We start from the raw sequence: 12,920 nt of genomic DNA, 5'->3' as shown, positions 1-12,920 counted from the left end.
TTGGTGGCGGGGGGGGGAGAGAGAGAGAGTGTGTGTGTCCAGCAAGCGCTTCTCCGAACCCCAGGATGTCTCCTTCCTGTCGGCTGCTGGGGGAGAGGAAGGAAGGAGGAGAAAGGGCTGCTTTCTCCTCCTTTGTTCCTGTCCCCCTGCCGCCGACAACAAGGACAGGTCCCGGGGTTCGGAGAAGCGCAGCGCAAGCGCTTCTCCAAACCCCGGGATGTTCTAGTGCCCGTTTACTCAACGGGCTGAATTACACTAGTTATTTATAATATCCCTTCTGTTCACATTAATTACCCAGTTTGACATGCAACCCCCTTCCAAAATGTAGGACTTAATTTCCCAAAGATCTCCCTCCCTCCCTCTCCACACACACACACACACACACACACACACCGCATTGGCTACATAAGAAGAGCCTGTTGGATCAGTCCAGCATCCTCTTCTCAAAGTGGCCAAGCAGATTTCCTGGGAAACCCACAAGCAGGACATGAGCACAAGACCATTCTTCCCTCCTGTTGCTTCCAGCAACTGGTATTGAGAACCATTCCTAACTCTGGCTATGGAGACAGGGCAAAGCCACCGCGGCGAGCAGCCATTGACAGCCTCATCCCCCATGAGCTAAAGCAACAACACTCTTTGATTCACACCATAGAAGCATAGGAAGCTGCCTTGCACAAACTCAGACCATTGGTTCATCTAGCTCAGTGTCTTCAACACTGATGGACAGGGGTTCCCTGGAGGTGCTTGGGGATTGAACCTGGGGCTACCTCCATGCAAAGCAGACACTCTGCCACTATGGACTTTCTGTATCAAAGCATCTGGAGAAGGCCAAAGCCAAAATGTTGTGTCTTAAGACCAATGGTAAGTGGATACCTGGAGAGTTTGGGTTACGCGCTGCTTCCAGCAATGACCACATGCCCTCCAGGCCACTTAACTCGACCCTTGAGACTCTCCCCAGCCATAACCCCTGCGGAGTGGCTTTGCATGGCTGGGAAGTACCCCTGAACTCTAATGATGCCTGGATGGAAGATAAGAGTGTGCAGTGTGCAGGAAATAGCCTACTATTCAAAGGGAACACCTATATTCATTGCTCCACCCACTTTGTCTCTGGTCCCACCCATTACTGGATCCTGGATGTTTGCTCAGGAAGGAATGTGACTCTCTGGCTGAAAAATAATGTTCCCTACCCCTGCCTTTGAGGGACAGTGCTGCATTAAAACTATTGTCTCCCCTCATCTATTGGCACTGGTCAATAAAGAGCTTGTTGCAGAAGGCAGCCTAAGATTCCAGAACAAGCTCTTTCTCACTCACCCATTCTCTCTCTCTCTGCACGACAAAAACTGATACCCTAAATTTCCCTACTGCTCTGGAGAAAGAGAGGTAGAAAGCATGTTATCCCCTCTGAAAACCTGGAAATAGAGTGGGCTACACACCTGCCCACTCTATTTGATGCTTTTGAATTATGGTGCTGGAGAAGACTCTTGAGAGTCTCACGAGACTCTTGAGAGTCCCATGGACTGCAAGAAGATCAAACCTATCCATTCTGAAGGAAATCAGCCCTGAGTGCTCACTGGAAGGACAGATAGTGAAACTGAGGCTCCAATACTTTGGACACCTCATGAGAAGAGAAGAATCCTTGGAAAAGACCCTGATGTTGGGAAAGATTGAGGGAACTAGGAAAAGGGGACGACAGAGGACGAGGTGGTTGGACAGTGTTCTCGAAGCTACGAACATGAGTTTGACCAAACTGTGGGAGGCAGTGCAAGACAGGAGTGCCTGGCGTACTATGGTCCATGGGGTCACGAAGAGTTGGACACAACTAAACGACTAAACAACAACAACAACACACCTGCCAACCTAGCAGTTTGAAAGCACGTCAAAGTGCAAGTAGAGCAATAGGTACCACTACAGCGGGAAGGTAAACGGCGTTTCCATGTGCTGCTCTGGTTCGCCAGAAGCGGCTTTGTCATGCTGGCCACATGACCTGGAAGCTGTACACCAGCTCCCTTGGCCAATAACGCGAGATGAGTGTCGCAACCCCAGAGTCGGTCATGACTGGACCTAATGGTCAGGGGTCCCTTTACCTTTACACACCTTTTAAAAGTGGTGAGGGGGGAAGAAACTCTAGCAAGCAGCCTCCCCGTTTTTATCTCTCAGTGCTTCTGGACATTTCGCCAAGAAAAGAGCCCTCAGCCGCGATGGGTTAAAGCAATACTCAAAGTCATTTCAAAGTAATAAAGTAGGAGACTGACAGAATCACTCCGCAAGGATGTCACAGCGGCACAGACACAGATGGATGTCTTAATAGAAATGTGGAGCCTTCAAAGGAGGGGGAGGGGGAGAGAAATCATTCAAACTTGCAGACCCAAATCAAAAAGCTCTTTAAAATGTTGCTCTGAGACAAGGTAGAGTCCACCCTGCATTATGAGATCATGGTTTCTTTGGGTCAAATATTAGCAGAAGAAAAACACCAAGCGAAGCACAGTTTGATTGGGAATTGGGCTCAGCAAAGTATTGTTTTAGGCTTGCGGGGGTTGTATCAGTCTGCATGATGCCCCAAGTCCCTTCCAATGACTGTGTTCCTGTATCTGTCCATGGTAAAAGGTATGAGACTAAGCTTGTCAAACCATTCCCTTTGTCTAGACCAGAGGTTTTCAGCTTTCGGGGGTCCATAGCTCCCTTGACCAACTTTCTGCAGCACCCCTGTGGGGCTCAGGAGCCCAGTTATGCCACCCCTTGCCTGCAGCGCTGGCAGCCTCTCACCCTTTTTCAAACACCCTCCCTTGTGGAGTTTTCCCTCAGCCTCCTCTCTTCTCCCCTCTCCTTGGGAGTCCTCTGGGCAGCCGCAGCTGCCACCCCTGGTCTCTGAGCTGCCCACCCCAAAGAGAGGTGCCTCCTCACACTGCCCCACAGGGACCTAGGAACACAGGGTCCAGCTCCGGAGGCACCATTCGCCTGGGGAGTTTGTAGCAAGGGCTGCAGCAACAAACAGCTGTGCAAGCCTTTGGGAGGCAGAGATGTGAGAGGACATCAGAGGAAGGGAGGGAAGGAAAGAGGGACAGAGGCCAGTGTTGCCTGAGGCACCCCGGGCCATCATTCAAGGCACCCCAGGGTGCCATGGCACATTGGTTGAAAACCAATGGTCTAAACCAGGCATCCCCAAACTGCGGCCCTCCAGATGTTTTGGCCTACAACTCCCATGATCCCTAGCTAACAGGACCAGTGGTCAGGGATGATGGGCATTGTAGTCCAAAACATCTGGAGGACCGCAGTTTGGGGATGCCTGGTCTAGGCAATGGCTTGGGCTGGCTAGCTAAGCACCATGATTAGCATAACCAAAGAAGCTGTTCTGTGCCATAGAATGAATGGGTGGAAGAAAAATAGCCTGTGCATTGCATGTGAGCCACACAAAAGGCACAGAGACATGCTTGATTTGTGCTAGACTATTGGAGCTGTGACTACTGGAGAAGCAAGATATTTTGGGGTGCTTATGTTCAGGCCCGGCTCTAGGTGTAGTCCCGGTGGCGAGGGGCGCCAGGGCGTGGGGCTGGCAGGGGGGCGCTGCGCAGCCAGGGCGCCCGACCTGCTTGAGACGGCCCTGCTTATGTTGCCAGACCCTCCATCTTATGCTCAGGTTGTGTGTATGTGTGTGTGTAAATTGAACCATATATATCCTAAAGGCATCACCGTCTCTGCTGATCTTCAGTCCAAGGAAAAGGAACCCTAGGTAAGCAGCTGGAACCAATGAAATTTCTCACCACTCAGAGAATGTGGTGATGTGTAACAGTGTATTTATAAGGTAAGAAAATAGCTTGATTCCCCCCACCTTCCAAGTCCAGTTCCTAAGCTGGAAGGAAGAAAAAAAACTCTCCATGTTTCTGGTGACACCACTGAGAGTGTGACACCCCCTCAATACCCAAGAAGATGCCTCCAGCTCCCTTTGAACTCACCAGGGTCTAAGGCAGGGCCATTTCCAGCACCAACTGGAGATGCCAGGGATTGAACTGGGCATCTTCTGCACCCAGGAAGGGCTGTATCTCAGCTTTGTACACAGACGGCAGGGCTGGCCTAAGACATTTTGGCAGCTGAGGTGAGACACAACATGGCCCTACTCTACCATCACCAGGAAAGAAGAGGGGAGTGAAGGTCTACATCAGGAACAAGAGTGGGAGGAGAACAGCAGTGCCTCCTATCCACCAAGAAGCCACTGTAGAGGTAGCATTGGGAAGAAGGGTTGCTGAGGTGGAGGCAAATCTGGCCTCCTACTGCAGCTGTTGCCGCCACTGAGCAGTGAGTGATGCTGCTCCTGTGGATTCTGCCACCCGAGGTGGTCACTTCAACCTTGCCCTGGCAGAAGGTCCCTGGTTCAATCTCAAGCACCTCCAGATAGAAGTGGAGGCTGGTCCATTCAGGCAAGTGGGGCACTGCCCCAGTAAAATCACTCTGCCCTCAGCCAGCCCACACCTGCCTACCTCCTTGCTTACAATCAGTCTTGGGGATGGCACTGGCTATCAGCTTCATCCTCAGTGTTGCCACTGTAGAACATGGAATGAAGGTGGGGACGAAACCAGCATTAGATGGCTCTGCCTATCATAGGCTGTAGCGCCACCTACTGTTGGCCTCCCTAATTTCTGCCCAGTGGACACCAGCCTTCCCTGCCAGGTGGAACTAGGAATGTCCTCTGCCTGGGGGGACTGGGAATGTCCTCCTGGAGCACTTAGCTGGATCAATTACTGTCCCTTGAGGTAGATGGACTAATGGCCCATCTCAGAGCAAGTCCAGCTCCCTATGCATGAGAAACTGATTCCCTACCCCTCAGCTGCAGCCCTACGACTCATTAGACCTTTTCAGAAAGCAATAAAACGTAACAAAGAAAAAACTAGCCCAAAGAGGTGGTGCGTTCAAAAGACACAGCGCCTGCATTTCTGGTGGTCCCGGGGAAATGCACGCAGGCAAGCATGAGGCAAGGCCCTCCCCCATCTCTCTGTTTTGCCTTGATTCAATTTTAATAATATAAAAAGCTCTTCTGATGGAAATTTTTGTCTGAAAGAACAGCTCCTTTCATATTCCATTACATCAAAAGGGGGGAGGGAGAGAAGGCCGGTTTTAAAGAGCTGAGTTAATCCCGAGGCAAAGTTCCCTAACACCTGACTGAAGCCTGGCTCATACTCTTGGCAGCTCAAGGGACAGCCTCCCCCACAACTCTCTGGCCTCATGCATGGCCCTCACCCCCTCAAGCTCTATGTTGAAGCCTTTCCCAGCCCTGCCTCGAAACTGAAGTGAGGACTTCTTTGGAGGTCTTTAAGCGGAGGCTTGACAGCCATCTGTCAGGAATGCTTTGATGGTGTTTCCTGCTTGGCAGTGGGTTGGACTGGATGGCCCTTGTGGTCTCTTCCAACTCTATGATTCTATGGCTTTCTGCATCCATTGCAGACGCTCTGCTATTGAGCCACAATTTCTTAAGGCATAGGAAATTGACTGATAGTGAGACAGGCCAATGGTCCAACTAGTTCATTGCTGTATGCACTGACTTTCAGCAGCTCTCTTGGGTTTTAAGACGAGAGTTTTTCCCAGCCCTGCCTGGAGATGCCAGGGGTTGAAGCTGGAGCCCTGGTTGCTCTACCCACTGAGCTATGGCCTTCCCCAAAAAAATGAAACATGGGAAGCTGCCTTATACTGAATCAGACGACTGGTCCAACTAGGCTGAGTGTTGTCTACTCTACAATGAACAGCAGCAGCTCTCCAGGAGTGTTTCCCAGTTCTCTGGAGCTCCACAGATTGAACCTGAGACCTTCTGCTTACTAGGAAGATGCCCCACCACAGATTTAGGGCCGTTCCCACTAAAGAAAGCGCCTCAGCCCTTGCTCCCCCCCCCCCGCAGGACCAATTGCAGCCATCAGCAGTCGTTAACAGCCATCTACAGGTTTACCACTCCCATCAGCCCATCACCCATTCTCCCCCACCCACCCCCACCCTCTGTATATACATAAGGGTCTGATGCTTCTGTTTCATGTGTATCTGAGGAAGTGTGCATGCACACGAAAGCTCATACCAAAATAAAAACTTAGTTGGTCTTTAAGGTGCTACTGAAGGAATTTTTTAATTTTTACTTCGACTCAGACCAACACGGCTACTCACCCCAATATACTTCCCACTTCCCACAAATCCCTAGGCACCCAGAACTCTCCTTTGTTGCCAGGCTCTCAACCTGCCAAGAGGGCAAAGATCCAGCATCTTATCTGCCTGCCCGAAATCACTCCAACTGAATCACAGGCTACCCAACCTCTCCAGGCTCCAACTGAAAATTAAACCATTCATTATTGCCTCCTACATCTCAGGACCATTTGCCAGTACCTGATCTCATCCTCTAGGAAATAAACCGAGTCGTTCGTGTGTGTGTGTGTGTGTGTGTGTGTGTGTGTGTGTGTGTGTTTTAATAGAAGGCTGAGCATCAGCAGTAAATAACTTGCCATTCCCACTGAACTACTGGCTCCCCATCTGCCTGGGGAGATAAAGATTGCACACCAATGGCCAAAAGCCCATTGGGGCATAATGAGGAGGACATCAGGCCATGCGCCATTCCTCCATATGCATGTCGTGCCAGCTGAAAGGAAGCATTTCCATGCCTCTCCGGACAATGGCCGGCCCTCTGCATTTAGGAAAGGATTTGCTGCTAGTTCTGCAATGCTACGAATCAGAGGGTGCAGAACCCAGTATAAAAACAAGTTTTCTACGAACACTCTGCCACAGGCAAAATGTGAAGCCCTCGGTTTGTTGTGCTTTTATTTACGGGGTGAAGGGGGATTATTTGCCTGGCCGAACCCTCCTTGACATGCACAAACACAAAGACTCATACACCTAGAGAGAAGGGTGGGGGGAGCTGGAGGAGAAGGCAGCAGCTTGTGAACTGCTTCAGCGAGAACGGAAGGTGGTGGGGAGGGAACAGAAAGATGCAGCAAAGCCGAACAGCTCGCAACGCAACGCCAATATTTCCAGCTAAAATGAGAGGTGTTGGGTTTCTCAGGCTTCTTCCAGAAGGAGGACAGAACCCAGAATTTGCAAGCAACATTTTAAGTGTGCAAAGAGATTCACAAGCCTAACCACGCCTGTTCAAAAGTAAGTCCTACTGAATTTATTGCCAATAAATTCAGTAGGACTTACTTTTGAACAGACGTGGTTAGGCTTGTGCTGCAACTAGGAATGAATGGGTGAATGGAACAATTTCAGTCCTTTCAGTTTCTCATTTTCCGATCTTAAATTCATTTTTCCACATTCCCATATCCGTATGCAGAATTATTAATTTTTAGAGTGCTCATGAAAATCCACCAGCATTTTAGTGCGCATTTCTCCCATCCATGCACATTTTTGCATGCATTCCTCCCTGACATTCTCCTAACGTATTGCATTTTTGTTTTCTGTTGCCACTTGCACGTGTGTTTCTATACACAACTGACCCTGGTATATGCATTTCTGTGCACACTGCTTGGCTGGAGAACAGTTTTGCAAAATTCAGAGGGGTGTAGATTTCTAAGGATGGCTGTGTTTCAAGTCACATGTGTTTTCCCCCAAAAGTGCAGATTAAGAACATTTGCTTTTAAATGCAAATGGAAATGAATTTCTCCCCATTGCTAGCTGTTAGCAGGGAAACTGGAATTTTAAATCACAGATTTCACTCACACACAAAAATATTTAAGTGTGTCTCTCCAAATATGGACCTACCCAGACCATTGGATCTTCATCTGCGTCTGAATATTGTCACCAGCTTGGCTCTTGGATCTGATCTGGAAGGAAGCATGATTCAGGAAAGGTACAGAGCCCTATAAGGGCCACACAGCATGAACTGCCCCTGATATCATCAGCTATCACTTTAAGAACAGATCATCTCAGCTGTGAGTCCTGGGGGGACCTGCTCCCTGCCTCGCAGGCCTTTTCCCACCTGGCCTGGGAGGACGGGGCCTTGACTGACTCCAGCTGTGGGATACCTGCCAAGTCTCTTGTAGAGAAATCTGGTATCGGCAGCCGCGCAACACCGGAAGTTGTGTAGACGCAACATCCGGTGTCGCTTTGCCCATCTATGGGCACCGAAAATGGCCGGCGCCGGAAGTCACATCTACGCCGGAGGTCATGTCTACGCATGTCTGGAAGTGCGTAGACGCGACTTCCGGTGTCGCTTTGCCCATCTATGGGCACCAGAAAATGGCCGACGCCGCACTTCCGGACATGCGTAGGTGCGACTTCCGGCGCCGGCCATTTTCTGGTGCCCATAGATGGGCAAAGCAGCACCAGAAAAATGGTCGCCGACAGGAACCAAAATAAGGGAGATTAACGGGAGAGGAGCTGAAACAGGAGACCTTGAAACAATAAGGAAAAACGGGGGTTTCCCGGGAAATATGGGGTACTTGGCAGCTATGAGCTGTGGCAGTGGCCCAAAGGGCCACAATTAAGGGGATAATGTAAATCCCTATAAATCTTGGAATATGCTTATATTAGAAGAGTTACGGTAACCTGTTGCTTTAAGAAACTGCTGATTTAGCAAGATTCTGTCCCTACTGGGGCAGAAGGTCAGGTAACATGCAAATCACAAAGATACAGCTCATAAATTAGAACACAAGTTGATACATGGTGCGAATGGCTACACGTAACACAGGTTCCCAACACGCTACTAACACAATGTAACAGATCATGGTGAGAATCAAGGTTTTGGTAGCAATGCTTATTGCACATGCGTATTAAATTAGAATGAGGTAATAATGGACATGCGTACTAAACATGAAATGATGTAATGATGAATATGATTGGTTAAGTTGAAATCCTTTGTTTGAAATGTTATAAATTCCCCTGCCCCCACGTTGGGCGGGGTTGCAGTTTTGCGAAAAGATTCGACTGTAACCTTATTGCTTTGCAATAAACAAAATGGACTCCTAACTCCTCTTGTCTCTGAGTTTTATTGGCCTAACTCAGAAGATAAGCCATTTTTGGCTCACAACACAGCTACAAAAGCTGAGGCTGCTGAACAGACTCTTGAGCTGGGGTGTTGTTCATATTATTTGTTGGGTTTTTTAGATGTCATTATGACAGACCCTCCGTGTCCCTATTTTCCAGGGACAGTCCCAGATTTACAGAACCCTCCCAGATTCTTATTTGAACTCGGAATGTCCCGCTTTTCCTAAGGACATCCCTATTTTCGTCAGAGAAATGTTGAAGGGTATGGAGATAAATACCGGTAGCTGTACAACCTTTAGAAGGCACCTGAAGGCAGCCTTGAATAGAGAAGTTTTTTAATGTTTTGTTATGTTCTTTTTATAGATGTTGGAAGCCGCCCAGAGTGGCTGGGGCAACCCAGCATGATGTGTGGGGTATAAATAGTAAAATTATCTTTATAGAATGGGATGTCCCTATTTTATTTTCACGAGAGAAATGTTGGAGGGTAAGTTGTGATTGTGGAATGTAAAGTTGCAGTCAAGTGCAACATTCAGACAGAGGACTAATGGCTTCCATGTTCTAACCGGTTGCTGTGACAACCAGTTTGTCGGTTGCTGGTAGTTTTGAAAGATAACTGCTCAGGACCAACTTCGCTCTGGTATACCGTAGTTTATTTGCTTGTTATGTAACCTAAGCCTGCCTTCAGGTACAGTTCTGTAAACCTGAATGAATCTGAGAGTAAAATAGTTTTATATTAACATGAATCAGATTCGTGTGTGTATTCTTTGAGAGGGATTCAAAGGGATTTTAAACCAGGAAGTCAACTTTATTAGTAGAACTCAGATGAGTCAGTAACAACCTGATCGCTGCATAAACTTATAAAGGGGATTGTTTAACCCTGCTAAAGTAAATCTTTCCACAGTGATTTTTGTGGAAATTGTCTAAATTCGGTTGTGTCCTTTCTGATGTTTCGGTTATTGTTTTTGACTACTTTTGTTATGTTTATGATTATGTGTTTTTTCATGTTCTAAGCCACGTTGAGCACGGTTTGAACTATGGGAAGACGGCATACAAATAAAATTACGTATGTATATAATATGTAAGAACAGTGCTTTTTTCTGGGGGGGATGCAGGGGTACGCATACCCCTAAACATTTTGTGAATCGTTGTACTTTTGTCCATTTACTCTATTTATTTCCCCCGAATTGAACTATAAAATGAGAGTACCCCTAAACATTTTTAGGGGGGAGAGCACTGTGTAAGAACAGTAACTTCAAGGTCCTGTGCTTGAGCTTGCTTTTCGCTCCTCCCTCCCCTTCCTTTTTTCCTCGCGTGCTGTGCCCTTTTGGATTGTAACCCTGAGGCCAGTGACCATCTTGAAAGCAACATTCGTAGGCCGCTTCAAGATCGCTTTTGGCAGAAAGGCCAGGTATAACTCCGGTAAAGAAGAAAAACTTTGCAGCCATTTCCTTTTCTCACATTCAGGCTTGAGGTGCACACCTCTCAATCTCAATGTGTCAAAATCCATCACAACTGAGCGGAAGCATCCCACGCATGCCAGCCCTCCTTTAAAACACAGCTCACACCTGCCACAACACTTAGAGGGTGCAGGGAAGTGAATCCGCCACAAAACTTTGCGGAGAGCTTCTGAAATCCGGAAGGCGTCTTTCTATTGCCTCTCGGGCCTCTTTCCTTCCGCAAGGCTGCCCTTCGTCACAGGCTTGACTGAGCAAAACCTTGCAAAGTTGTCCCCTGGATGCTACTTCCTCTCTTATCATGCCTGCCTAATTAATTTTGGGTGCCCGGCTTTTTGTCTTTGCTCTCAGAGCTCCGGCAGTGGCTTCTCCTGCTTCCCGTCACCAAAAGGGAGGAAAATACTGTCAGGGCCGTCTTAAGCATACCTGGCGCCCTGGCGCTGTGGTGTGACGGATCTATCTGGGCCCCCCCGCCCCATTTCCCAGTGCGGCGGGCGGGCGGGCGGGCGCATCTCAGCGGGTGCACCATCTCAGCAGGTGACTTTTCTAATAATTATAATTTATTATTTATACCCCGCCCATCTGGCCGGGTTCCCCCAGCCACTCTGGGCGGCTTCCAACAAAACATTAAAATACAGAAATCAAACATTAAAAGCTTCCCTAAACAGGGCTGCCTTGAGATGCCTTCTAAAGGTCTGGTAATTGTTGTTTTCTTTGACCTCTGGTGGGAGGGCATTCCACAGGCTGGGTGCCACAACCGAGAAGGCCCTCTGCCTGGTTCCCTGTAACTTGGCTCCTTGTAGCGAGGGAACCGCCAGAAGACCCTTGGCGCTGGACCTCAGGGTCCAGACAGAACGATGGGGGTGGAGACGCTCCTTCAGGTATACTGGACCGAGGCCGTTTAGGGCTTTAAAAGTCAACACCAACACTTTGAATTGTGCTCGGAAACGTACTGGGAGCCAATGTAGGTCTTTCAGGACCAGTATTATGTGGTCTCGGTGGCCGCTCCCAGTCTTTTAGATGTCTTTTAGAAGACATCTGAAGGCAGCCCTGTATTGGGAAGCTTTTAATGTTTGAAGTTTTACCGTGATTTTCTAATTTGTTGGGAGCTACCCAGAGTGGCTGGGGCAACCCAGTCAGATGAGTGGTGTATAAATACTTTATTATTTATTTATTTATTTATTTATTTATTTATTTATTTATTTTTCATCCACCAGCCCTGGTTGTGCAAATAGAGCTGATAAAGGTTGTTGGCATGGTCCCCAAACTGGGCCTATGGCTGGCAGGACTCTGATGTCCTACTTGGGTGCATTTTTTAAAAAATAGTATTTTTATTGATACTTGTCCAAACATATACAAAAATTCATACCAATCACAAAGTATCATTTTATAATGCACTGAAATACTTAACCAAAAAAGAGGAAGAAGAACAGAGGCAGAAAAATATGCTTTTAAAAAAGAAAAAAGGAAGAAAGGATAAGAGAAGGGACAGAAAAGTGAGAAAAGAATAAAGAAAGATAAAAAAGATTCCTGGTTCTCTGTGCTGCAGCTAAACCTAGTATTCACTCATTAACATCCAACCATTCTAACTTTTCTAAAACAGTATATTTTTCGAATCCAGGTATTACAAGTTCATTTTCTCCTTAAAGCAGAAAGTCCGTAAGATGTTTCCAGTCTTAAATAAATGTCAATAATTATTTTTCTCTTGGGGTGAATTCACACATGGGGAACATCTTGTTGGTTTTCTGGATTGTAACGCTAGCACTTGTTTTCCTAACATTCCTTTCACCCTGAAGTTCCTGTTGCATTGCGGAACTCTGGCTAATAATTTGCTCTAAATGACATTCACAGCGGTGGTGTGGCACGACAATAAATGCCATTGGACGATGTTGCTTCTCCCTCAGGCATTCTGCACATGCATGCTCTAGTTCCCCGATGAAAATCTCTGGAATTAAATGTTATGCCAGCATCTGCCCCAAATTTCATCTCTTTACTTGTTTGCAATTTTCTGGATTGAGGGAGCTGCAAACAGGCTGGGTTTTTTGTGCGTGCGTGGGAAGACTGAGAGGGGTGTGGGAAACACGAAGAACAATAGAAGCCACAAAGGGGTGGAGAGGGGGGAGTAATTTTAGTTCCACCAACTGTTCTCTGCTCAGCTATTGTAGCAAAAATGTCCAGATAATTTATTCCAAACCTGGTTGCAAGCAATATAGATTGCTCAGTAAGCAACTACCAGTTACGAATCAAGTTTTAATTAAAAGAGGAGTCATCTTACATAAAATACAATCCCGGTTTCCTCCATGTTCTCATTCAGACTTTTTTTTAAAAAAATCACTTCATTCATACTTGTTTATTAAAAACAGGTTACTGCATTGTACAATGGAACTGAAACCTTAATCTAGTGAAGACAGCCCACCTGAAATCAGATTTTGCACAAAACCCAGAGGAAGGGGGTTTGAGTCGCCATACGCTGTGGGTTAAACCACTGAGCCTAGGGCTTGCTGATCAGAAGGTCGGCGGTTC

General features: G+C 47.5%; 1 protein-coding gene across 1 annotated transcript in view; it reads right to left on the bottom strand.

Annotated features, from left to right (window-relative positions):
• GRIN2A (glutamate ionotropic receptor NMDA type subunit 2A) overlaps positions 1–12,920 on the bottom strand; it is a 210,067-nt gene that overhangs the window by 116,001 nt on the left and 81,146 nt on the right. The window lies entirely within an intron of this gene.

This window comes from Zootoca vivipara, chromosome 14 (assembly GCF_963506605.1).
Source record: "Zootoca vivipara chromosome 14, rZooViv1.1, whole genome shotgun sequence".
Classification (NCBI taxonomy): domain Eukaryota; kingdom Metazoa; phylum Chordata; class Lepidosauria; order Squamata; family Lacertidae; genus Zootoca; species Zootoca vivipara.
Note: the sequence above shows the minus strand (reverse complement) of the source record. Positions and strands in the feature narration are given on the sequence as shown.